The sequence below is a fragment of the Neophocaena asiaeorientalis genome, unplaced genomic scaffold (genome assembly GCF_003031525.2).
Source record: "Neophocaena asiaeorientalis asiaeorientalis breed wild unplaced genomic scaffold, Neophocaena_asiaeorientalis_V1.1 scaffold863, whole genome shotgun sequence".
NCBI lineage: Eukaryota > Metazoa > Chordata > Mammalia > Artiodactyla > Phocoenidae > Neophocaena > Neophocaena asiaeorientalis.
The window spans coordinates 24,427-47,924 of NW_020175440.1; positions in this window are offsets into that span (position 1 = coordinate 24,427).

Below are 23,498 nucleotides of genomic sequence, written 5' to 3' on the forward strand. Positions count from 1 at the left end.
GGGGATATAGATATACAAACTACCAGTTGTCTCTCCCTTCTGGGATACAATGCAATTTTAGTATGTGTGGTGGATTAAGGATGTCTTCTTCATATATAAATGTTAGTTTGAATTTAATAGGATGGGAATAGAAGGAGAATTTGCAACAAGATCTGACTCACTTCAGCTGCTGCTGTGCAGTGATGTCAATGACCGTCCATTGCAGTTGTATTCCTGATCACTAAATGTGATCGGTAAGGGTCAGTCAGACTTTTCACTGGACAATGTCAGTGGATCCACATTCTCCTCTAGGAGCACTGGTTGGGTCATCTGCTTCAGCAGGGCTGCAGACTGTGATGTGTGCCTTCTCTTACTTCAGTAACAGGAGGTTGTTTCCTGTTTGGCAGGCCTTTCTAACTCTTCCAGAGCATGAGCTTGACTCTCCCCCTGCTTCTAGAGTCAACCCTGCTGAAATGCTCCTCTGAAAACCCTTAGACCTTGAGAAGTGGCACAATCTATAAATTAATGTTACCTCCCTTTTCAGTGAAGGTAATATGGCATTTCACCATGTCTAGACACTTTCATCTGTATCATGAATGATTAGATTCTAAGTCAAGAGCAGACACAACCCAAAACAATTAACAAATTTCCTCCCTTCAGCTTCTCTGAAACCCTCATAGCAGGAAGTACTTGTTAGGCACTGATCAACATTGACGAGGAGGCTTTGCTGACTCAGGTTTGTGTTCTCTCGCATTGCATTCTTCTTGGTGAACTATCACCACTGTGTCTGCGACCTGGACTTATTGTTAGAGAGCATTATGGCCAAGACTTGTATCTCAGGGATACAAGGTTACTTTTGAGAGGTCTTCATCAATCTGTTAGCTTTATATACCAGAAAAAAATCTTTGTTCTGTAGTCATAAAACTTCTGACACAACCACATCACTTAATGATATTTACAGTCAACCATTAAGAGAATCATTGAAGGAGTTCTAATGCCTAGTCTTATGCAAGGTTGAGTCAGGCTAGTGAGTCAAAGGTAAAATAAGGATCAGGAAGTCTAGGGCTTGCTGAATCTGTCACAAATTTCTTTGTGTCTCACTTTTGTAAACTGAGTGATGCATATAATAATTAAGGAATCAGACAAGATGTTGGACTTTTCAGGTCTCTTCCTTAAAAAGATTCAGGTACTTGTAAACATAAGGTATGATTGTGTTTGCATCTTGTCTTATTAACAGGCCCACCACCAAATCCTATCTGATCTCATTGGCCATTTGCCTTCAGTAATAGCTTTACTGCAAGTTGGTACCTTCACCTGCTCTATACCCCTGTGGACTTTTTGAGGAGAAGGCAACCATAGATGTTAGAAACATCAGTCCACCTTTCTCCTTCTCCCACATTTTCATTAAATTAAACAAGAATTTCAAAAGAAGGCCTTTACACAAGCTCTTAAACTATCTGTTTAAATAATGTAGTTGATGTTTAGTTTAACCTGATTTCACTTGCTCAAATAATACGGTGGAGAGGTGTGAATAAGTTGTGAAAAAGTATGAAGTTGAAGTTTGGAGGTAAAAATGAGAGAACAGGAGCTTTAGCTTGCTTCATCTATTTGTCAAGCTTCTACAACTGCTGGAAAGGCTATCATATCTCCAGGGAACACTGAATTTTAAAATGTCAGTCAGCTTTTCAGTGGGACCAGTCTCTAGAGCGGTGCTACGCAATCGGATAGTTACTAACCACACGTGATTATTTAAATTAAAAATTTAAACTTAGAATTAAAAATTCAGTTCCTTAATTGCACTAGTGATATTTCAAGTACTCAACAGACACACGTGGTTTTGTGGTTACAGAACTGAACAGAAAGTTCTTTTGGACAGTGTTGTTCTAGAGAACTTGAGAATCAGGGCTTTCACTTGGATGATAAGTACATCTTAGATAAGTGCCCAAAACTTTCTCTAGAAATATTTTTTCCTTGAGGTTTTTCTGACAATATTTTTATTTTATTTTATTTTTTTAACTGATCAGGTATTTGTGATTATAAAGCATGGGAAAGAAATGTTTTCTCATCAAATTGATAATAGAAATGGGAAAGAGAAAAGTGCTGACATTAATGGAACACCTCCTATGTGTGTTAGACATTGTGCTAGGTGTATTAAAAATCACCTCACACACATGAAAATCACCCCACTTATTATTTTTTTCCATTGGCATGAGAGAACTTTATTTTACTCTAATTATACATAATCACATTATTGATACTCATTGAAATTAGATGCATTACTATAACGCTGTTAAGGTTTGAGGAAGGAAAGACAAGTGTGTTTTGTATAATTTTTATTTTTATTATTATATTTTTTGATATCCATCAGAGAAATCCTAAGGAAATACAATTTTGGAATGACCCTCATATACCCAAACAATGGGGTGAATATCTTGATACATACAAACCAGAATTGTTTACATCACATAGTTTTTGTATTAAAGGAAGTAATTTTGGAGATTAAAGACCTGGTGTAAAGAAATAAAGTGTTAAGTGCTACAACTTTCTCTTGTAAACCAGTGAATTACTGAATATCTAATAGTTGAATACTCAGTATGAATATCAAAATATTTTCATGCCAGAAACTTTTGAAACCTGATCAAAAGAAAATCACCCCACTTATACACAACAGAACTATGAGAGAGGTTTTACAAGTACCTCCATTTTTACAGATGGAGAGAAGACACAAGTCCTACAGTTAATGGTGGAAGAAAAGAAGTACAAATTCAGCTTTCTCTGACAGCAAAGTTAGCCCCCCTAACCAATACACCCACATACATACACACAAGCAGTTATTATCTTAAACTAAATATTACCCTCATTGTAGTACTAGTACTAAAGTACATAGTACTTTCCAGATCCTAAGTGTGAAATATTAGATTTGCTTTACATGGCTTGTATGGACCTAAGAACTGAATTTAAAAGAACTGTTATCAAAGCAGGACTTGAACAAGTTTGCCATGATTAAAACTCCCTTTTCCATTTGCAAAATCCTCCCTTCAGGATAAGATGAGAAATGTTCAGTGTAAAATGCATGTAGATTAATATAGTCTTCAAAGAGACTGGAGTGAGAAAGATGTAGATTAATATAGTCTTCAAAGAGACTGGAGTGAGAAAGATGTAAAAGGGAAAACAGCAAAAAAATAAATAAAAAAATAAAAATCAGCTGTTTGCTCTAATTTCCTGGTAATGAGGAGCTACCCTGTACTTGTCATGCACAGTTTGAGAAATTCAGTCCTCAAATAAACCAGTTAGGACACACAGGGAGAAAGACCAACACATCTCAGATGTGTGCACAGACTCACTTAATTCCAAATGATTAAATGGTTGAGATGAAAAGAGAAGCATGTAGCTTGTCCAGCCTATTCTTATGAAAAAGGTAATAAGAGATCCTTTTGCCATAAGATGTCAGGCCATAGCTCACCAAGAAAGATTTATTTCTGCCGTAGCAGAGAGTTTTTACAGAGTCTGGATGTAGCCTGTTTGATTGCTCTGAAGCTCTATCTGGGAGGTATTAGAGCATAATGGTTGATGACCGTGACTCTGGAGCCGGACAGATTTGGGTTTGAATCATGACTCCACTGTATACTAATTGTATGGGCTTGGATAAGTCACTCAACTTCTTTAATCTTTGGTCCTTCTCCTCCAAGGATGGACAGCTCCCACCTCTCAGGGTGGTGGTAGAAACTGAGTGGGATGCCGCATATATAACACTTGGCACTCTGGCTGCATAAAATACTCAGGGTTAGTTATTTTTATTATTATTATTATTATTAGCAAGTCATTCTTATTGAGACTAAACTGCCTCATTTAGCTAGAACTCACTAATCTTATTTGTCCCCCAGGATTTATAAAGAAGAAACCTACTGTACTACATGGTAACCAGTCCAACACATCAATCAGATCTAGTTCTTTCAACCATTCCACACATGACAAGATTTTCTAATGTGTTACTCTTCTGGGTAGTATTTGTACTCATCTCTTGTACATTAATAATTAATATTCATTTAGAAAATGTGATTCTTAAAGTGGAAGCATTTTAGATACAGTGGGACAACGGGATCACTTCCTGGAATTTAGATCGGACACCTTTGTTAATAACAAGTAAGTTTACTTCATTTCCTTTAAAAGGCATGAGAAAACATTCCCATTAAGGAAGATGAAGTAGACATACTTTTCTTTATTCCTCCCATTAGGTAGGATTAAAAATACTGGACATAATATATAAAAGAAATATAAACAGACTCTGAAAGATGGAGAGAAGTAAGTAGATCAACAAGGGAACATTGGACCCAAAGAATGATGGAGTGATGAGTTCCCTGGGTTTCTTTTTTTGCATTTATATATCTCAGATTGAGTTCTGGAGAAGCTGACAACCCAGAAACACCAATGGGTGCACACCATAAAAAGCCCCAGTAAAAGACCTCTCTCTTTAGTTAAAGGACAGGGATGACAACAAGGGACCCCTCCCACATAGCTTTAGTCTTCTTGGACTGTGATAACAAAATTCCAGAGTCTGGGTGCTTAAACAAGCAGACTTTATTTCTCACAGTTCCGAAGTCCGGAATTCTGAGATCAGCATTCTAGCATGGTCAGGTTCTGGTGAGGCCCCTCTTCCTGGCTTGCAGAGGGTTGCCTTCTTGCTGTGTTATCACATGGTGGAGAGAGAAGAGAACAATCTCTCTGGTGTCTCTTTAGATAAGGACACTAATCCCAACAGCCTGGGTCCCTTGTCCTTGGTCTAAGTACCTCCCAAAGGCCCAATCTCCAATGTCATCACATTGAGGGTTAGAGTTTCAACATATACATTTTGGAGGGACACAAAATTGGGTTCTTGTCAGGGGACACCTAGTGGAGAGTCAAAACCTTTACTATACCCAGCAATAATTAGGCCACTTCCACTTTGTGGTGTCAGCAGAGACAGCTTGGGAACCAGTAATGACACACCTTTACCCCTCTCAGCCATGGAGATGTCATGCAGTGAATGTAAATGATATTAATACATCAATTAAAAAACAGACATTGGACATAATCAACCAACAGAATCTAAGTAATATTTGTAAAGTGCTTCACTCAACAAGAACAGATAAACATTATTTTCAAATGCCCACAGAACATACAACAAGGCAGACCATATACTGCACCACAAAACAAATCTCAAAAAATTTAAAAGAATTAAAATCATCCACAGTGTATACTCTGACCATGAAAAAAAAAACCTAGAAATCAATAACAAAAAAATAACAGGAAAATCTCTAAAGACTTGGGAACTAAACAAGAAATTTCTGAATAATGTGTCAATAAGAAGTCTCAAGTAAAATAAAAAGTATATTGAACTGAATTAAAATGAAAATACAGGGCTTCCCTGGTGGCGCAGTGGTTGAGAGCCCACCTGCTGATGCAGGGGACACAGGTTCGTGCCCTGGTCCAGGAAGATCCCACATGCTGAGGAGCGGCTGGGCCTGTGAGCCATGGCCGCTGAGCCTGCGCTCCGCAATGGGAGAGGCCACAACAGTGAGAGGCCCGCGTACCGCAAAAAAAAAAAAAAAAAGAAAGAAAATATAATTTATCAAAATTTGTGAGACACAGCTAAAGCAGTACTGAAAGGAAAAATTTTATCCTTAAATACTTAAATAAGGGAAGAGGAAAATATCTCAAATCAACAGTTTAGGCACCCATTAAGGGAGGCAAATAAACAAATTTAAAGCAAGAAGAAAGAAGGAAATATCAATAATAAGGATAAGAGCAGAAATCAATGAAATTGGAAACAGGAAACCCATAGACAAAACCATTAAATAAAGACCTTTTTTGTTTGAAAAGATGATAAAATTGACAAATCTGTAGCAAGACTGACAAAGAAAGAAAAAGAGAATACATAAATTACCAATATCAGGAATGAAACTGAGGACATAATTATAGACTATTAAGACATTAAAAGGACAATAAGAGATTGCTACAACCATATCTCTACAAACATATTTGATACCTAGATGAAATCTACCAATTCCTCAAAAAACACAAACTACTATGACTCACCAATATGAAATGGATATTTTGAATAGCCCTATAACTATTAGGAAAATAGAAATTGTAATTGAACAGCTACCCCAAAAGAAATCCATGGGCCCATATGGTTTTAGTGGAGGATTTTATCAAATATTCAATGAAGAATTAACATACATTTTATAATCTCTTCCAGAAACAAATGAAGAGGGAATGTCTTACTTATTTTATGAGACCAGTATTAACCTGACAAAGACAGCACAAAAAAGAAAACTATATGAAAATAAAAGAGAACAACACCTCTCATGAAGTTAAACAAAAAATCCTTAATAAAATATCAGAAAATTGAATCCAATGATTTGACTAGGTGGGATTTATTTCAAGTATGACATACTCTTTCCTTCACCAATTCATAGCCTCAGTTCCCTCATACTTCCCTTACTCCCTCCTTGAAAATCTATTCTTAAGCAAAGGCTGAAACCAGTCATGTACTTTGGAGGCTGCATTTAGTCTCTTTTGTTTATGGTCCCTAGCTCAACTGTCATTTCAGCTGTATCTTTGATTCAGGAAGAAATGGTTTGGCTCACTTGACAAAGGGGAACTCAAGTATAAGTTAAGCAGAGAGAGATGAGTTTTGAGCAAGGGTCCCTCATCCCTTGAGACTCTGGGACTGTCCATTTTAGGTGGCTGGTTCTATTTGAAGAGCCAGGATTATGGAGTCTCCATATTGGCATTCAGAACCTTCTGGGGGCTATGATTTGTCACTTTTAATTGCTGAGTCTATTATACTTAAAATTGCTTTAATATTGTGGTTTGAAATCCATCTGCATTACCTATTCTTTTTAGTCACTTCCACAGCCAAGCTTATGCTTCATAACTGGCTTCTGTTGCTAGTACATGGAGGCTTATAAGAAGGCCACAGTTAAAGATAGAGTCAAGTGGAGGGTGTGACTGAGGTGGTGAAGCAGGAAGACCCTGAGCTCACTTTCTCCCATGAGCTCACCAAATTTACAGCTATTTATAGAGCTATCTATAAGAACAAACTGAAGACTAGCAGAAAATATTTTCCACAACTAAAGATATGAAGAAAGAACCACGACAAGATGGGTTGGAGGGGCAGAGACACAGTATAATCAAGACCCACACCCCTGGGTAGGTGAAACACAACAGAATAATCACAATTGCAGGCGTTCTCCCCAAGGAGTGAGACGTCCATTCCATGAAGTTCCTTAGCCCAGGGGTCCTGAAGTAGGAAGACAAGACTCCAGAACATCTGGCTTTGATGGTCAGTGGGGCTTGCATACAGGAGAGCTGGAGGGCTGTGGGAAACAAAGATTCTGTTCTTAAAAGGCATGCAGAAATCTCACATGATCTAGGTCCCAGTACAGAGGAAACAATATGAAAATAGCCTGGGTTACACCAACTTTCTGATCTTGGGGAGCTTCCTGGAGAGACATCAGGCAACTAAGAATCCCCATGAAGTCATGGATGCTGGTAGCTGTCATTTAGGGGGCTACTTCTGCCATAAGGACATTGGTGCTGGTAAGCTCCTTTTAGGACTGTTTCTTCTAGCCTACCAATTCTAAGGGCTTACCTAGCCACCAGCAGACTGGCTTCAATCTTGAGACCCTGCAGTCAGCCAGATGGGACCCAGCCCCACCCACCAACAGGCCAGCAGCCACTGCATACACACATGGAAGCAACCTAAGTTTCCATCAACAGATTGAATGGATAAAGAAGTTGTGGTATACATATTCAATGGAATATTACTCAACCATAAAAAGAGTGAGGCCTTATCATTTGTGAAAACATAGATGGACCTAGAGGGTATTATGCTAAGGGAAAAAGCCAGAGAAAGACAAATACAGCATAATCTCACTTATATGTGAATCTAAAAAACAAAACAAATAAACTAAATGAAAACACACTCACAGAGAACAAATGGATGGTTGCTAGAAGGGAGGGAAGTGAGAGGTGACAGAAATAGTTGAAGGGGATTAAGAGTTATATACCTCCAGTTATATAATTAGTAAGTCACAGGGCTGTAATATACAGCATAAAGAATAAGGTCAATAATATTGTAGTAACTCTGTATGGGGACGAATAATCACTAGACTTAGCTTGGGGATCATTTCATAATGTATGTAAATGACAAATTATTATGGAGTACACCTGAAACTATTAAAATATTGTATCAACTATGTTTCAATTAAAACATTTTAAATAATAAATAGATAAATAAACATAGAATCTGGGGGAAATTCTTCTACTCCTTCACTCTGCCTCATCATTTTTGTAGGCAACATCATGTGATCATTTCATCCTTAGGTGAGATGCATCTCCTAGATTTAAAAAGCAGAAAAAATTCAATAGCCTCACTCTTTGAAGAGGTGACAGCCACTCCAGTGTGATATTTTTTCTTCAAAGACTGAGCTGTTACCTCAGGCTGCCAATAGTCCTCCTACCAAGAAAAGTGATGGCAGTTGAGTACCTCACGCTCAGCCCTGAAGCACGCACCTGCTCATTCTCCCCAAGTACCAAACCCAGCACCTTGTCCTGTCTCTGGTTCATTACGTAGTAAATGGAAATCTGCTTTCATCATCTTTTTCTCTGAGAAGAGAGACAGTCCTTGGGCAGGCTGACTTGAAACTAATGGGATTGTCGTATACTTCTTCCTCGTCAGGAGACAGAGTCAAATTATTGTTTTTTCCAACTCCCTATGCTTAAAAAAAGAAAAACAAAACTATAAGATAAATAAGCAAATAAAACAATATAACCTATGTAGATAAAACATTGGTGGTGGTTGGGGGATTTGTGTGTAATTTGTATGTCTCAGTCCTCTATTCTAAACTGAAGAATAATCAGGATTGACTCCAGGCTTTGAAGAGTGAGGGCAGGGTGATCTGGGGAGGGTCACTGTATGACCTCCAGGAGCATAGAGGAGGGAGACATCTCTGAGGTTCTGGTAGGGCTGCAGGCAATGATAAGGGGAGATCACCTGTGGAGTTTCCTCTGAACGCTGAATGCACATTTCTTAAGGCAGGACAAAGGAAATGCATCACATCTCAGTTTTGAAAATATCTGAGGTTTGGATTTCAAAGCACTAAAGTTTTTATTTAATTTTATTTTTTTAATTTTCAGTTTTCTTAATATGGACAGTTTTTCCCCCTACAGAACCTAGGTTCCAGTAGCACGAGGCAGAAAAAGACTTTTTTAGAGGGTTAGTTCTGCTCTTTTCACCTAGAACAGGGCAACAGAGATTGGGGGGAGGAGGTGGTGGCAGGTCACGTATAATTCTGATTATTGGACTGGTGATATAACAGGCAGATCCAAGCAGGCATTTTGGGGCTCACAAGTAGAGGTCTCTCGTGGCATCTCACCTGAGTGGCTTGCTGGAAACTTTATCCCCTCCTCTGAGTGCTGTGTTAAGTAATAACCAGGAGCTTGGATGATCACTTCCAGCCATCAAACCCTGAACAGGTGATTTTTCCTTTTACCATCTGTCTTTGCAGCCTCATCCCCATCTTTTTTGGTGTTCTGCATTCCTTGAATTGACAGGTAGTTTATATATGATATCACAGATAATTTGTTTTGGGGTCTGATCTCAGCTTAAAATTTTGGTTAGCATCTTCTTATATCACCATTTTGGTTGTTTATAGAGTTGACCTTTATTTCAGAATTGCACATACATACTTACATATAATAAATAGGTTCTGACTAATAACACAAGTAATTTTACATCTAATAAGTCTGAGTACTTATTCTGAGTACTCCATACTCAGAAATGTGGCATCCTTAAAATGTGTCATTGTAGAAGAAGCAGAAGCCTGCACAACTTGAGAATTTTTTTTTTTTAGCCCTCTAAACCACAGCAAGGAAATTTATTTAAAATAATTTATTTTTTTGGTATATACCTTCTAGTTTATACAGTGCTTTCATGTATAGTATATTGACTGTTTTCCCTGAAAAAATCATTATGGGAGGCAGGATATGTTTACTCATAATTAATAATAAAGAAACTGAGTCTCAGAAATTAAATAGCTAGTCTATGGTTACATTGCTGGAAACTGCCTAGCATACCCAGCTTTAATTCCCCAGGCCAGGTTCTCATTCTGTCACATCTCTTCCACCTTCTTACAGACAAAGACTGTCAATGCATAACTGAAATCAGTTTGGGGGCCATATGGGAGGAAAGGAAGCATAGATCCCTATTATTGCCTTCATTGAATAACTGCTTATGTCTGTGTCCCCTTCCATGTTCCCTGAAGAAAAAGGGAAAAAAAAAAAAAGGATAGCATTTTATTCATCTCATGCATGACACACAGTAGATACTATAAGTATAGAGTTTGGGATTGTAGCCCAGATTCTTTTTTACATTAAAAGATTTTAAAAATTAATATATGAATACATATTCATTATAAAAAAATTCAAGCTACAGACAAGATATATAGAATAAAAAATTTACAATCTTTTCTCCATTAAAAAAATGCCAGTATAATGTTCCATAGTATGGATGAAACATGATTTAACCATTGAGCTTGCCACCATTTTTTCCTATGTGACAAAAAATGCAGTACATATGCATTGTGTGACATGCACACACATTTGTGACATTCTCATGTCACAAGAATGTGACATTCCCATGCATTTGTCTTTGTGTACATGTACAAGTATTTTGGTAGATTTCTAGAACCAGAATTTCAGGATCAAATAATAAGTTCATAAGTAACATTGACAAATAATATTAAATCGCCTCCTGAAAAGCTATATCCATTTACAATACCACTCACTTCTCATATCCCTGTGAACGCTGGATTTTGTCAGTCTTTAAAACTTCTGTCAGTGTAGTCTTGTCTTTCACAGCAATTTTTCCTAAGACCTTAAACAATGTTTTTATTTTATCCTGTAAGCAAAATCTATAAACTGGGTTTATACATCAAACTTCAGAAGAGTATGAAGCTCAAAGAGGGAATGAACGTGAAGTGTGATTGTTGCATATTTTCATGGAAACTCAGACTAGAATCACATTCATAAATGTGGCCTAAAGCACTGTTTTCAATAACTCAAAGATGAAATTCTTCCTCTTCCAAGGCTGTTTGTGGGATATAGATTGTAAAGCTTTTAGAAGCATGAAGACCTCACATGGCCCATCTCCATGCCATAGACACACACTCATTAACACAGCATTATGGAGCAGGTGCTGAAGTGGGACTGTGACATCTGACTCAGTTTACTCCGGTTTCTTGTGTGCCCTAGGAATAAGCCCCCATTGTCCATGTGGAGTTTGCTGAGCACTGAGAGTACTCTTGAGACTTCTTAATAGGACCATGCAGTCCTCTCTGAGAAATGCCAGAGTAGGCTAAAAATGCTGATGTTAGATGAGTACTTCTGCTTCTTATCTGAAAATGTTGGTGTTATGTGACCATAGTCATGAGTGGGGCACCATAGCTTGCCCTGAAATTTAATTTAGAAGCCTTCTATGCTGCATAGGATCCTGACGTTCTGCTTCTGCAAAGAGGAAGAAGTGGGGTAAGGGATGTTGATGTGTATTTTTAGTATGTATGGGCCACTATTTTGGATTTTTCATGGAGGGAATTTTCTAGCTGTGACTCAATGTGACAGATGAGACTGTGGCTCTAGCCCATTCTCTGACTCGGGTGGATGCAGGGAATGCCCTCTATTATTGCTCATTGAAGAGGCTAACACAAGACAAGTTCTTTTTGTTTTAGCCAATCAGCAGTTATTTATGCAGCATATCTTTTTTGATCAATCCTGTGCTAGATGTGGGAATTAAAGGAAAAATTAAGAAACAACCTCTGCCCCAGATTATTTTGCACAAAACAGTTGGTAAACTCTTTAAAATTTTGCTAGAGTGGCTGGTATAGGTCAGAGTTGTTTTTCATCTCCTCTCTCTGGTACTACCATTGCTACCACTGTAGTTTAAATTAGAATTGATTTTCTTAAGTCTGTCGACTCTGTTTGTAGCTTCCTTTTACTCTAAAATATATACACTGCTGTAATATTAATCTGTATGTAACTTCTGCTCCAAAGGCTTCAAAAGCTACCCAGTTACCTACAGTTTAAAGTCCAAATTCTTAACACCTTTAATTCAAGGGTATGCATTATGTGATTCTCACCACACTTTCTAGTTCTTACCTTTTACTACTTTTGTCCTCCAGTTTGTTACTCTTTCCATGTTATCTTCCTTGCAGTTCTACCAACACTTTCCCTCTCATTTTTCTGGAGAGTCCTTACCTGAAGGCTCATCAAAAACATTGTCATTTTCATGAAGCCTTTCTTGATTACTTAAATAGCAATTCTTCCTCCCATTTCTATATTCCTACAGCACTTGGTTTGCAAGTCTCGTGATACCTAAACGCATGCTGCCCTTATGTATAGGCAATGGCAGAGGGTAAATACCCAAAGGGAAAAATAGAGTGTTCTTCTTTGTGTCTTCTTCCCAACAGCAGTGATTGGTATATTCTAAAGAGGAATCTTAAATAAATTAATGGTTTTTAAACTGTAAAAATACAGAAGAGAGAGCTATCATTATAAGTTGAGATAATTAGAAGAGATGTAAACATGAGATTGGACTTTTCAGAATTCTTTATGTGGTCAGCCATCCAGTTTCCCTGTCTGGGAAACCCTGTGGGGTTGTGTTTGAAGTTATTTGAAGTCTTTCTTAAGAATGCTTGGAGACAAGGTAGCCAAAATCTTATTCTACTAAATGTGGCACTTAATATTACAGCGTACTGGATGGGATCTGTTTACAATTTGTTTTAGGCCTCAGCACAACTGTATAACATTTTTTGGGTTCATTTAATACAGTGGAGCTTCTCATTTTCAAAGAGACTCACTAAAAATATTAAGCTATTAAGTGTCTACAAGGTGATTGTGTGGTTGTAATTACAAATGTTCTCATGGTAGACATTTAGACAAAGGACCATTCCCACCTTCACAGATCAGAGTTTGCTTTTAGCTTTTCCTCCCAGATATAACTATGTTAAGTTTCAACTTTGTCTTTTTCAGAAAAAAAAAAAAAAAAAGTTCCCATAACGTTTACTATTTGTGAAGAGGAGACTTGATGTACTTGAGGGAAGGTTACAGCTTCATATGAACTCCCAGGAAATTTCTCCTCTTCTCCAGTGCACCAAGTTTCAGAGAGGACAACTGTGAACTTCCCATATACTCAAGGGTAGGCATTTTCCAGAATGTTCCCAATGCTGCCCAGAACATTGCTCAAATCAGCAGGAGCAGAAGGCAAGTTAGGGAAAATAGCAACATCCAGATGAGCCTCTGGATGTCCCTATAAGCCAGGGCACTTGGAGACAGCACAGATTCCTAGTGCACTTCAAGCACACCCCTGCCTCAGGGCCTTTGTATTGCACTTCCTTGTACCTAGAATACGGAGTATTCTAGGTAGAAGGAATCTACCTAGATACTCGGTAATCTACCTAGAATATACAGATACCTGTGTAGTTAACTTTCTCACTTCATTCTGCTCTCTGCTCTGATGTGATCTTATCAGCCAGTGCTTTCCTGACTGACCCAAATAAATTGGCATCCCACTTCCCATCCTACCCTACTTCCAGAATCCCACACTTTATCCCATTTGCCCTGCTTAATTCCTCTTCACAGTACTTACCGCCACTTGACGTAATATATATTTACTTTTTTTTAAAAATTCTGTATCTCCACCTATTAGAAGCTACACTCCAGAAATGCAGGTTTGTTTGTTTGTTTTCAAATTACTGTACCCCTAGGGTTTTGAACAATACCTGGCACATATTAGGCACTAAATATTTATGTACTGAATGAAAAAAACTGTTCTTTAAGGCACGGGAAAAAAATATATCTTTAGTGTTCAAGAAGATCTTAGAAATTTTTTAGTGAAAACCTTTCTCTTTGCAGAGGGAGAAACTGAAGACCAGAGAGGTGGTGTGACCCCCTGAGGCAACACAGGGATCAGTGGTAAAGCTGGGACCTACCCTACAGACCAGACTTCCTCCGGACCACACCCTGCCCTACATGGTTATCCCAACTCCACATGAGGTGCTCTCACTCATTTAAACCTTTTGACAAGGAAAATGAAAAGCCAGCTTCCTTTTAAGGAAATATAATCAAGACGGGTGTCGGGGGTTTGTTTATTTGCTAGGACAAAGAGCGAGTCCCACATAATTGAGGACCCAAGGATAAACCTTCTGTATCTCCTCAGAGTATTTAACATACAGTGTTGTTGTTATTGTAACCAAGCAATTGAACAAGCAGGAAACATACTGAGAAAACAATATCCTTCACTGCTTAATAATGGCATATCATTTTGTAAAATGGAATGTTGCAGCACGGTGGCAGCTGATGCCATTTGTTCTTAATGGTGACATTCTGTGCAGTGTAACAACACATCACACATAGTTAACAGATGCTGAGTCCCTCCTAATAGGTTGATAGAAAAGTTTACCAAGAAACAGACACTCTTCTGAATGGCTTGATCCGACCCACTCAAACACAAGAAGTTGTGATTGTTTTACAAGATGGCGTTCATTTTACAAAATGATGTATCACATTTTCTTTGGAACTGGAATCAAATTAACCCAGCCCCCTCAGCCCTGATGATGCCTCTGTGAAGCTAGACACATGTGAACTCCTGCATAAATTTTCTCCTTCCTTTTTGTGGTTCTTGGGGACATTTCTGTGCCTGTGATTATCCCCTTCCCTCTTTGTACCAATTCATGTCTTTTCTGTTCTTCACAACTCTATTCAAACTTACATTTGACAGTTGTTTTCCTCAGACTAATTCATAATTCCTTTACATTGCTCCTGCATCCCATTCTCACACATTCTGTAGCTACTGTGTTCATACTGCATTCATCCCTATTCTTGTTTGTGAGTGTTCTTTGCTGTCATGTGAGTGCGGAAGGATGAAAGGAAAAGATAAGATAGTGTCCTTCTCTCCAGGAGTTGACAAGCTTCTTGTAAGGGAAGTCTAACAGTCGTGAATCAATTAAAGGACAACTAATTGTAAATAGTGTAGCATTGATGAGGTGTTTCCCTGTCATGCACGTGAAGGCATATGGTTTTGTAGAAAAAACATGAAATTTGCTGTCTAAATCTGGATTTAAACTTTCTCCCACTACTAGCTGTACAACCTTGAACAAGTTACTTATTCTGAGAAGTTAATCTTGGCCTTAGCCCAAGGACCCTTGTTACTGTTGTGCCTCTAGTTGGATCCAGGTTCTCCAGGGGCAGGAGCCGCAGGAGCTTTCCCAATTCTTGTTACCACTGGGTATCCCATGGGGATAATGATGAAAAAGAAACAATTGCCTATCAAGAGTAACCTGAAGGGCACCAGGAAATCCTCCATATTTACAAAAGTTTTTCTCTAGTCAACCCCTGAAAATGTACCCTTAGATATTGATTCCTTCAACCTAAGCACGTTCACCTTTCTGAGAATCCTCTTTTAAAATAAATATGTCCTTGAGTTTTAGAGACTTTTTCTATACGCATTACAGGTAGATATACCCATAGCTTGAGGCTTGTTGCCTACTGAGTACTGGAAGTAAGGGATGGGAGTTGGATGATCCAGAAAGGCAAGGAAAAGAAAGTCACTTCTGGTTAAAACAGTTTCTCTCTTTTGCATTCACAATTTTGTTCAAAACTCTTCCTACATATAGGAATTGTTTACAGAGCCACATGACTTGCTTTAATGTCCTTAATTAGGGTGAACAAGAAAAAATAAATTCTTATGTGTATTTGGGGCTTTGAATTCTTTATTACAGGAACTTTTATTTTTTTAAGTAATTTTTCTTAGAAAGGGTTTAGTACTTTTTCCAAGTTTTAGAAATGTCAGCCTTGCTCAAATGGAATCCATAATCGACACATGACAGAATCACTTCTAAATATTTACTGAGAGGCCACCTCAGAAAATAACTGGTTACTCTCAACACAAGTTTTGCAAATGATCCAAGGCAATCTGCTTTTTCCCTCTGTAAAATTGTGGGTTTAATACAACACGAGGGATAATGGGGTTCAGTCTAGTATAAAACCAGCACAGGCAAAAGAACCTGATGCTTTGTTACCAGGAAGAAAATCCTGTCAATCCTGATGATTAAATTAAACTGAAGATCCACATTTTCACATTGGTGAAATGGCTTATCTGCCTGCTCCTATCATTCTCCACAAGTGCTAGAGTGTGGGCTGAATTGGGAATCAGATGTTTGAAAAGAAACACACAAATGCAATTTTCTTCTATTGTCGAAATTTCATTGCAAATCTCCCCAAAACAGGGATTGTCCCTGCTGGGGCCAGAAGCCCAATTATCATTTCTAGGGAACAAGAACAGAAGGGCTCAAATCACAGTCCTTTTCCAAATACACCCTCTTTACTTTACCTTGTGTTCTGTACTCTGAAGTTTTTCCCATCATCAACATCTAACATAGTTATTGGGGGCATGAGAGTGCTTGGCTGGGCCCACAATGGTCTAGGAATTTTTAAAAAATGGATCAGCTAGTTGTACATTTAAATAATGCTATGTTATTCAGATGCTGTAAAATTTTCACAGTACTCCCAAATGCCTTATGTCATGTATTCCTCCCAGTTGCTCTGTGAGTTAGCCAGGACAGGAAAAAAATGACAGAATGTGGAAGACTGTGAGTAGAGATCATTGTCTTTTCTCCACCTCTCCCCTCTTATTATTATTGAGGAGCCTGAGACAGAGAAGGGAAGTAACCAGTCTGGAGTCACACAGACAGGACTAAAATCAGGTCTCCCAACTCTCAGTCCAGGCTGTTACTGTTGAAATATGACAGAGGCAAGCAGAAAAACAGGCAGGTGACAAATGTATGTAAATAAATTATGTTGATTTGTGGTTAAAGGAAAAAGGAGCTTACTTCAGAAATATCACAGCCTGAGTGGCTTAAACAGCAAATATTTATTTCTCATAGTTCTGGAGGTTGGGAAGTCCAAGATCAGGGAATTGACATATCCAGTGTCTGGTGAGGGCCTGTTTCCTGCCTGTAGAAGGCTCTCTTTTTGTTGCAGCTCTTTCCTGACCTCATCTAGTCTCAATTACCTCCCGTAGGTCTCACCTCTTAATATCATCACACTTGGGGGTAGGGTTTCAACATTAAATTTGGGAGGGGGCAGGGTAGAACACACATTCAGTCCATAACAGCGACTTCAGAATCTCAGATGAGGAAGGTGAGGGTAGCTTTATATTCTGAAAAAAATTGCCAAATGTTTTTAATCCACATACTCCTCCCCCACTGTAGAGAAAAAAGCATTTAATCCTTCTGCATTTTAAATGTCTATCCCCAAGCATGTAAGGAAAAATGCATGCAGATGTGTGTGGCAGTGGGAGGCGGACTCATGTAAACACCCACTGATCATGCACCCACAAAGTTGCTGGGTAACTGAGCAGCTCCTTGATGCTGTATTGACTCTATTTAAGGTAGGTGGAGGCTCCACCTCCTGGCTCTCCTGGGAGTTTGAGAAAGACAAGACATAATATTTTCCCAGTATTCTCTTTGATTCCTCCTCTCTATGAGCACTTTTCAGTGTAGACTCTGGGTTTCCCCCTTGGCAGACAACACATACCATGTGGAGAATTATGATATCTGCAGTGAATTGGATTCTTTTATTGGCCATTTACTAGCTCTATAACCTTGTGCAAGTTACTGTCCCAGTTTGTCTTATTTTTTTAATCTGGAAATTTTGGAAGGTAATATTGGGTTGGCCAAAAAGTTCGTTCGTGTTTGTCCATAAGCTATTCCTGAAAACCTGAACAAACTTTTTGGCCAACCCAATACCTTCCTCATTGGGTGGCTTTGAAGAATAAATATGTTAGGTATGTGTAGTGGACATTTGTCATATTTTCTGGCTCCCCAGAACTTTTTAAAACCTTCACTATGTTTGGGGAATGTGCAACCTTATTAGTCCTTCCTCCTAGAGAAGAAGCTAAGAACTCATGTCCCAGTCTTCATGGAAACAAAATCACAAGCTCTATCACTAAACTGTATTCTTGAGACTGATTTAGAAAAGAGTAACTTGAGGGAAGAGGTTACAGTGGGTTCAACTATTTGTTGGCAGGGTTGGTTACTGAGCCTGTCTTTGTGGGTCACTGGTGACTTTAAAATCAAATTTCTGGCCTAAAATTGATATCAGTGCAGGTAATATTTATGGTTTCTGGTGGCTCTTATCAGATAACATATTGGTTAACCTAATATATTCTCTTTTTAACCCTGGGTTGAGTTATATTTTCCTTGTTCCCTGAAGATGTGTATATGTGTATATGAGTGTGTGTGTATGTGTGTTCCCTTCTAGAGTCCAGAGGCCAGTCCATTTGGATTTATATCAGAGAGTATGATGTTGGAGAATTTCACTGTTTGATTTTACCCAAAAGGAGTTTTAAGAGTCTTTGACTTAAACTGACTGTCTCTGTGGACTTGCCAATTTGGGGTTTCATTTTCTTAATCACTGCAAATTGGATTTTGGTCTCCTTTCCCATGCTGACTTTCAAGGTTTTGAGGCTTTTCTTCTAGAATGATTAGTGTGTATATTCTAATTTGGATCCTTGAATCTACCATTTCACTAAAATTTCTTTATGTGTTTTATAGCTCCAGTGCCAGGACAGTCTCAATTTCCTGATTCCATCTGCACAGACTTTAATCCCATTGGGGGAAAGTCTTCTGTTCTTCTTGGGAACCCTTGATTCAAGTCTATAATAGTGAGCTTTAGGAAGAAATTTGCCTTTATAGACAACTATGAGAATCAAAGCAGTTCAGATCCTACTTGTATGTGAGACAAATATTTCCCTGGCCACCAACCTGGTGCCACTCAAGGTGGTATAGGTAATACATCATTCAGTTTTAGTACCTTTTCACATGCTGAACCCTGGAAGTATAAGATGATAAAGCACAGTCTCTGTCTGCCCTCAAAAATGTCATGGTCTGAAAGGAGAGACACATAAACAAACTAATAATGCAGTGATAGGATGCAGAGGTCTAACCCTGAAGTGCAGGTGTAAAAAGAGGTCAGTAAAGGCTCTCTGCAGAAAATTTTTGAATGTAAGCTTAAAAATAAATAGACATTTGCTAAGAGAAGAAGGGTAGCAAAGATATGTCAGGGAGGTAGAGTTGGAGAGACCAGTATTACTCAAAATGAACAAATATGAAGTGACCTATTTAGCTAGGAAACTACAAGCAGTGCTCCGGATTAAAGCAGAAGGCAGGGAGTGGTCACAGAGGCTAGGGAGTTGATAAGGAAGATGATTGTGTAAAGGAGGAAAAGTTTTCCTTTATCCTGATCCTCTTAGAGTTCCTGATTGGGTCTGAAAATTAAACTGACAGGAGAGAAAGCATACAAATTTATTATATAAGTTTTACATGACCCAAGAGTCTTCATAAGGAAATGAAGACCCAAAGAAATGGTTAAACCTGAGTGTTTTTATGTAGGTTTGATGACCAGTGGAAAGTTGAAGAAATATATGGTAGGGCAAAGAGTATGAGCTAAGTGTAATAAATTCAGGAAAACTTAACAAGGCTTGTTTGTTCAGATTTCTCTCCATGTCTCTTTGTCCTCAGAGATGTTTCTACTGGGGAAAAAATGCACAACCATAAGTTGAGAGTTATGTTTTATTTGGGAACCTTACTGAGGGCTATAGCCTAGGAGACAGCCTTTCAGATAGCTCTGAGGAACTGTTCCAAAGAAGTAAGGGAGGATCCAGGATATATAGGAGTTTTTTGCTGAAAAAAAAAATGTAGCTGAACATCAAAAGATTACTGCTAATCACAAAATACATAAACCTCAACTTAATGATTTTAGTGCTTTACTGTATATGGGAAGATGCAAGAGTCTGTGTTCATTGAAATTATTCCTTTGATATCTTAACTATCTAGGGCCAGTAACCTGTTTTTCTACATCCTGCATCCCCCTCAGGACACCACTGGGGTGGCTGAAGTGGCTGTTGGCTGAAACATTATTTACTGAAATGGCAGGCAACATTTTTTGTCCACAGTGCCTCCTCTTGGTCATAAATTCAACCAAGATTTGGGAAGCATTTTATGACCAATTTGTCCCACTGCAATAGGAAAGCTCATTCTTAGACCAGGTGAGGATTCTGTCGATAACTCAATATGTTAATTTTTGGATTAGGCCCTTTTTGATAACCTAAAATTCTCTGGGTCACCTGTCTTACTAAGTCTATTATGATCCAGGAAATGTTTTCCCTTGATGCTTCGTCCCATAGCTAGAGTTACAGTATTACTATTATTCTATCTATATAGAATACATGATTGACTGTCTCAGGACATTTAGCCATCTATAATTTTGTTGGAGACCTAGTTACACATTTGATAATGCAAGAGACACCAATCTTATAAAATAGACAGAATGTAAGTAATACACTTAATAACATTAATAAAGTCATAGTATAGCAGAGCGAGGCACAAGGCATAAATAATTTGAAAACAATGAGAGGTCAAATTAAAACAATTATTAGTATAACTAGTTGTAATGTGGTTGGTTAAGCCATCACATCCACAGGGCAGCCAGCTGGAGAAGCCAAATTCTGGATAGATCAGGTAGAGAGAAAAACATAAATGTTTCATCATTGTTTACAAAGTATACTTTATCAAATTGTAGGTCACAGTTAATGTACGAGGAAAGATTTTTCTGGAAAACAAAGATTAAAAGCCAGTATATTTCAAGAAAAAAAGTCATAAAATTATAAATCATATTTATCAGTTCTTTAGTCTCATGTAATTTATTAATCAATATTTATTCATTCAACCGAAGTGACAATAAAAGACCTTTAAGGCAAATACTGATCATTTAGAAGGCAGAGAAACTCACACTCTGTTATCAGAAGTAAGTCAACATTCTAAGAAAACGTTGTTCTCTTAACAGAAAGAGAAAACCAAACTCTAGTCCTGCACCAGCTCACCCTCAATAACAAAACTCATTTACCTAATTAAATTCAATCCAAATCCAGCCTGACCAGGAATAAAACTCAGGACTCCCTTTCTACAAACCTTCCTCAACTTTCTGCATCTATATTAGTTTATCTCTTATTTTTCTTTCCCATTTAGAAATAACCAGCTTTAGGACAAAATCACTTTCTTTCCCCTTAACAAAATGCACTTCCATTCCTCCTACCTTCTTTTGCTGAAAACATACGTTCTACTTTCTTTGAACACTGAAATGTTTCTCTTATTATCCCTGTAGCTTTAATTACATATATTATAATTTTAACCCTTAAAAATCTTAATGTCTAGTGAAACCTGAGAAGTGAGTAATTCTGAACTGTTTGTCATGCCAGCATTTCCTGATTGTCAAAATAAGCGTATTCCATAACTTCTAGAAATGTATATCTTCTCATAGCAAAATTTCTTTCCTCAATGTGATACAAAATATTTGTCTAAAAATCCAAACATTTTTAGTTTCCCTCTCATAAGAAGACAAGAGTAGGTAAACTTAGACCTGTTTAACAGTCAATGTTCCAGTATTTTATCTTATTCAAAATAATCTGGATATTCAATAAATTCCATAATTTAACTTAACTTAGCAAAACTCTTAAGTTTCATTTTGCCAAAACTCTGGAGAAACTATTTTGGATAGACATACACAAAATATAATTATTCTTAAAGAGTTCACCTGAAAAACTCTTATATCATTTACCTCTATTTTATAACTTATGAAAATATCATCATACAATTTTTTTTTTCTAACAAACTCTGCAACAGAAATAACATAAACTTATTGACCCTCAGTAAACCTAGGTATAATACAGGTAACATCATATTGATGACTCCAAAGACATGCTCTCACCAATTAAACCAAAACCTAAGCTAACTTTAATACATATGTATAATGTACACACAGAAACAAACAGACATAACTAGAGATCCCGTAGCTTCACTTTAAAACTTAGGTATTACACTATAAACTTTCTAGTTCATAAATAACTATTGCAATAAGTTAAATGTATTTGCTCAGATGGCTAAAGCTTTATTATTTGTGGAAAAGACTTTTAATATTTGTGTTTCTCCTTGACAAACCCTTAAGGAGGCTATGAATTAGATTTTGGGTGAGGGAGTATTTCCAGGGTTTCAGTTTAAAAAGGTCTCCTCACCCCCTCCTTTTTTTCTTTTGGTTTCAGGTTCTTAGGCTCAGTCTCAAGTCATTGTGGGCTATATTTATATTTCTTATTTGTAGAGATTTGCAAGACAAAGACAGTTACTTTTAATTCCCCAAAGAACTGGTCTACTTCCTAAATAAAATTAAAAGATTGATTTGCCCAACCACATTTTCTTTCATTTGCTTTTTTGTATCAGTGAGAAGATTTGCAACTAAACTGAAAATCAAGAGTTCTAGGTTCTAGAACTTTAGGGTTCAATTTATCATGCCTTCAAAAGTTTGCACAAGGCATTCAACAAAGTCTCTCTTTCTGGGGGTGTCAGTTAAATGCAGAGCAGAAAAATCTCTATTATTGTTTTTATCAGCCCCTGAATATTATCTCCCAGTTTTTATTTCATATTGTGTGGGCTCATGTAACCCTATTGGTTTCCTTTAGTATGTTTAATTAATATCACCTGAGGGGCAGATTTATATACCCTGTCTTATAATGCGAGGCAGGAGAAGCATTCCCCAGTGAGACATAATATCTATTCCACAATATAGTTAGACAAAAATAATATAACCACTTTACATTTAAATATACCATTTTTTATAAACTTTCATCTCAATTTGATCAACTTTTATACCTTTAACTTTAGTTTCCACTAAGACCCCATCAACAAGCCTTAGTCTTACAAGGAGTCCCAGAAGCTTTCCTTTTAATCTATTTAATCTATTTTTGTATAAAGGCTTTGGGGTCCCCAGTGAGGAGTTAAGCCAAGGCACTCAGGCTCTTTTCTTAATCTTTTAACTTGCTTAATTGGCCTAACTGTTGCCCCAAACAATTTCTGGCTGGGTACTTCACTGTAATTTTCTTCCAGCTTAATATGCATGTTATATACATATATATGCATATATAAAATATATATTATATATAAAGGGGTAAATAGAGCAGACTTGTTTGGGGTCCTTTAATGTTAGGGACTTAAAAAGGGTCCCTTTAGCCCATCTAACCTCAGGTAGTTTTGTATCAAAATCTTTTGTTTTAATCCTTTTAATATCTGTTTTATTTATCCCATTTCTTAATAGCCATCTAAAGATTTCTATCCTGTTGGGATGAGTCCCTTTAAAATTTTCACCTTTTTGGGAAGAAGTCTCTTGATTTTTCCCTCAGCTTCTTCTTAATCAACCTAATTAACAACTAATCTGATGTTTTATTAGAATGTGTAAGACCCATTGAGGGAAAGCCCAGACCACAAATAAGGCTTCTGAAACCGTTTTTTGTTTGTTTGTTTGTTTGTGTGTTTGTTTTAGACTAAGGGAGTTCTTATGTTAGCCACTATTTATATCGACCTTCTATTAATATA